Source organism: Rosa chinensis, chromosome 6, assembly GCF_002994745.2.
Source record: "Rosa chinensis cultivar Old Blush chromosome 6, RchiOBHm-V2, whole genome shotgun sequence".
Taxonomy (NCBI): Eukaryota; Viridiplantae; Streptophyta; class Magnoliopsida; order Rosales; family Rosaceae; genus Rosa; species Rosa chinensis.
This window is the reverse complement of record NC_037093.1, coordinates 38,523,019-38,527,894: the sequence shown is the minus strand read 5'-3', so window position 1 is coordinate 38,527,894 and position 4,876 is coordinate 38,523,019. Positions and strand designations below refer to the sequence as shown.

The window sequence follows — 4,876 nt, the reverse complement described above, 5'->3', positions numbered from 1 at the left end:
TCGACCGAGGTTATTTTTGTCCCACTAGGTTTTTGTTACTCGGCAAGGTTTTTAACGAGGCAACAAGAGAAGCACCTCCTTTGGGCAACACAAGGGGGAGTGTTCAAGGAAAACCTAATTTGTGTTTAGCCCAAACTCTAGGTTACTTGACCTAGTAGTAATAGGATCTAATTAGAAGGATCTAGAATCCTAATCAATGTAGAATTACTTTCCTTGTATGATTGAGATTCTATGCATTGTAATCCTCTATATAAAGAGGCCCCTATTATCAATGAGAACACACAGTGATTATCTCTCAATTTCTGATTCCCTAAAACAGGAACAAAATTTTTATTCCTCCGCACTTGGTTCTTTTTCGGTTTTTCCTACTTTCACAAATTTGATAACTGCGCGACCCATTTTATCATTCGTTCTTCCCCGAAACCCCAGCCCTTCCTCTCCCACTCTCTTTCCACGGCTACCACTGCCTCCCTCTCCTCCCTTCACTCCCGCTACCATCTCTCTCTCATTAACCGCCTCAGCACCCTTGCCATCGCCATCGTCTTCAAGATTCAGCACATTTTCAGCAAAGCAAACTCAAACAAGTGTCCTTCCCTTCAAGATTTAGGGTTTCAAAACCCCTAAATCCAATCCCCATCCCTTCCGTCACCGTTAGCGTTCCCGCGATTTGAATTTTAGATTGATTCGCCCGAATAACGGATCTCCCTCATCAACTGCTCCGAACAGGGATGGCTCCTCGCCTGAGGACGATGCCGTTTTTTCCAATCTCTGATCTGTTTATCAGGATTTTAATGTGCCTCAAGAGGAAGGCCGGGGATCCCAAAGTAATTCTCTCTAAAATGAACAGGGATGGCTCCTCGCCTGAGGACGATGCCGTTTTTTCCAATCTCTGATCTGTTTATCAGGATTTTAATGTGCCTCAAGAGGAAGGCCGGGGATCCCAAAGTAATTCTCTCTAAAATCCAATCTCTGATTTGTTTATCAGGATTTTAATGTGTTTGTTTCTTGTTTGAATTCAATTTATTTGTTTCGATGAAGTGATTGTTTGTTTTTGAGTCAATATTCTATCGGAGTTTTAAGTGGTGAAGTGTTTCACTAGGTTGAATACTGAAATTTCAGTGCTGAATGTCGGCTGCATAAAAATCTTGAGTTGATTGGTTTGTGTGTTGTTAAAATAGTTGCTTCGATAGGCTGAACTTGATATCCTGTATTGAATTCCTTACTATTTCAATTTCGTCAACAATTGGAGTTGAGATTATGAAGGATATGCAATAAAGAAGCGCACCATTGGTTTGATGAGGGTGGTCAGTCAAGTCTTTAAGTGTGAAAGACTTTAAGCCAAAGGCAAATTACAGAGATTATGGAAGTTGTTTGATCAATGACGACTTTGCCTTGTGCAAGACTTTGAAAAGTATAGAGGACATAGTACTTTGCTTAGTTCTGAGACATCCTCATAATGCGTTACGCAGTTATGACCATGGATTTTTAATCAATATTCTTATTATGACCTTGTGGTAATAAATCTGTATTTGTTATTGTGGTTTGCATTGTTTATCTGATAACATGGAAGAGGACACTGATGAAGAAAGACTTGAGGAGGAGGAAGGTGAGTATGTTTTTAATTTATGTGTGAGTTTAAGCTTTGACTTACTTGTACAAAATAAATTTTTTAATTCGATTTGCTTCTTATATATGCTATAGTGAGAGTGCGAATGAATATATAATTAATGCAGCTAAATGCTTAGTGGCATTAATTGTATCTCGTCCTGAGATGCTTGCCAAGCTGTATGAGGAGGTATCTTTGCATATACTGTTTAATCTTCTCATTTATTGTATCATGAGGATTATAGCATTTGGGCTGGCATTAGACTGTAAATGCATTTGGAGGTGTGTTTAGTTTTCTTCAGTGCTCCCAGTCTCCCATTAATCCTTGATTTATGAATTTTAGCATATATGGGGTTGCATTCATGGTTTTGCATGTTGCTTTGAAATCATTAAACGTACGCTGCTTTTGTGCAGGCTTGTCCAAAATTAATTGGGAGATTTAGAGAGAACTGAAGAAAATGTCAAGGTAAGCCAGAATAATGGATAGTGGATCTTCTTATTACTTTTCCCATTGTCAGTATCTGACATTATTCTGCTACAGATGAATGTTTTCAGTACTTTCACTGAGCTCTTGCAGCAAACTGGAAATGTCACAAAGCGCCAGGTTGACATCAATGAACATAGGTAAATTTGCTAAAATCTGAGTGTTAAATTAGGAGGTGACTTTCTTTTCTAGCATCTGCTTCGTGGTTTTAGATTCCTTAACTTTGTTTTTAGTTTGAAGTTAAATTTCTAAGTACAGTTCTCATATAATATTTGTGGTTCTTATCTTCATAAAAAGAAAAAGTCAAGCTTTTCTTGCTCTCAATATTTTTTTGTTACTTGAGTTGTATGATCCCCTGCCTTTAAATTACATGTAATATGATTGATCTCTGATGCCTATGCTAAATTACTGGCATATATATTATGCAGTCCAAGACTTTGTACTTCTTCCTTTCTTCGTTTTGTTCTTTCCCACAGTTTGGACTTTTTCTTGACAAGTTCGTCTTTGAGGTACTCTAGCTCTGTTTTTTATTATAGTAGCTCTTTTTTTTTTTGCCTGGTGATTTAAGATGTGTTAATTTTGTTACTTCAGATCTAACATTGTTAGATCGCTGTGATTTTGTGTGTTTGATGATGGAATGCAATGTTGTTTGATGGGGTTCTGTTGGGACTGTAGTAGTTGATATACATGATCAAAGCAGTCAACTTTATATGATGTTGGGAAGTAGCTTGACTGGTATAAGATCAAAAGAGGAAGATTAGAAAATTCAAGGAAATCGGCCTATCCTACTGCATGTTCCTTGACTATTTGTGTTGGCTAGGTCTGCAATGGAGTCACTTATGTTAATATCGACATGACAAGAAATAAAAAATATGGTAATCTAGTGCTTTGAGGTGGAAGGTATGCGGCTACATCTTCTGTCACTTTGTTGTGTTGAACTGGTTGTAGGATAAGCCTAGTCAAGGAACATGTAGTAGGATTAATTAATGGAACAAGGTTTGTCTTACGCCTAGTCTATCTTTATAAAACCATCACTTGAAAAATCTGAAATTTTGCATGATTGTTAAATTGTACAGTTAATAAGGCCGCTTGCTGAAATAGTAGAGACTTTGTTCCTGCTTTTTTACTTTACGTTCTGCTGCTTTGTGTTTGTTTAATTGCAAACATGAAAAGTAACCAACTCATTCTTTTTTTATTAGCCCAACATAGACCATTGGATTGCTATCTTACTCTTTTCTGAGGGGTACTAGAAAGGAAGATATAGTTGTTCCCATGGTAAGAAGTGTTCTGGTAAATGGTGAATTTTTACTGGCTGTGATTCTGGACTACTCTCAAATTGGAGATATACTAGTTATTTTGAGCGCTCTCAACTTAAGGACTTTCTTGCTATGATCTACTGTTATTTCTAGAACAAAAGTTAAAACACAGGACTCCTTTTCTTATCTAGCCCATAATCACTGTAATTAATTAGCGAGCGATATTCTTATGAGAAAACTTATTGACAGTAACTTTGGAGAATAATATAAATCGTTTTCTCACATAAAATTGTGTGAATTTTTCTTGTATGTTTATGACTTTTATTTATTTCTTATTTTTTATCGTAAGATTGACTATGAGAAAAGTGGTCGAGGTTGGAACAAGATGATGCGGGCTTCTCCAGATGATTGGACAAGAAATTTAGCAACCATTGTGCAGTAATCTCCTTATTCAAGTGAAGATCTTCTTCAGCAAGTAATTAGCTTTCTTAGTTTTCCTTTTAGATATATCTTTATATGACAGACAATGGATTTTTCATTATATTACAGCTGAGTACCTTTATACGATAGCCAGTATATATTTGTTTCTTTTACTTTTGCAAAATTTACTTTTATTTCTGCAAAAGCATTGTAAATGTGATTACTTGAAGTAGTTCTCTATTAATATATTGTAATTTCATTTCAATTTCCTGAATTGATGCACTAGATCATGGTTGAAAAAATCGTCGTCTCTCTAGCTAGTAGACAATGGATTTATCCTAGAAATTAATGTAATTTACTATCTTTATCATCACTTACAACGTTGTCAATTTAGCAACCGATGCAATAGTTCCTCAAAACCAACGTTTTTGATGAGAAACTATTGTGTAATGAAGTTGGAAAATATTTTTTGACTAAAAACCGATGTATATAATCTTTCAAGCCAACATTTTTTTGGGTTAAGAACCATTACGTTTTAAAGTTGTTGAAGGCAAAAAATAATGTGTAAATTATATTACCACATCGATTTCTAAGTAAAAATAGTTATTGAATAGTTATATACATAACAGTGTATTTAGTGCTAACGGTATGTGCTGTCTACAGCTACAACGATTTCTAACTAAAACTGTTGTGCTTTATTATGTTAGACATCTGTTAGGTACCGTTGTGGAGTGAAACTTAAAAAGACAACACTCACCTAGACAACGAAAATATATTTTTGTAGACAACGGTGAGGAACCGTTATCTATTTTTGATTTTGTACTAGTGAAGTGTCGATTCTTTTACTTAATGTCTTGGACATACCTTAATTTGAACTTTATTTGAAAGATATAAAAGCCAATGGTTTTCATGTGGAAACACATTGTGAGAATGGACAAGAGTTCATTTGCATCACCTGTAATGACTACAGACATAAACAAGTTTAGAAAAACTTATATGTCACTCTAGTGGGTTGTATGCAACCACTATTCGAGTCATTGAATCCAACCATGTCATGAGAGATGACTTATGGGATTCTAACACATATAGGCTTTGGCATGACCGTTTGAGA

At 35.6% G+C, this 4,876-nt stretch overlaps 1 long non-coding RNA gene across 1 annotated transcript; it reads left to right on the top strand.

Annotated features, from left to right (window-relative positions):
* Window positions 1–2,019: 2,019 nt before the first annotated feature.
* Window positions 2,020–3,837, top strand: LOC121049781. The gene is made up of 3 exons (XR_005801329.1): window positions 2,020–2,071; window positions 2,147–2,229; window positions 3,695–3,837. It is a non-coding gene; the product is annotated as an uncharacterized LOC121049781 (long non-coding RNA).
* Window positions 3,838–4,876: the final 1,039 nt, after the last annotated feature.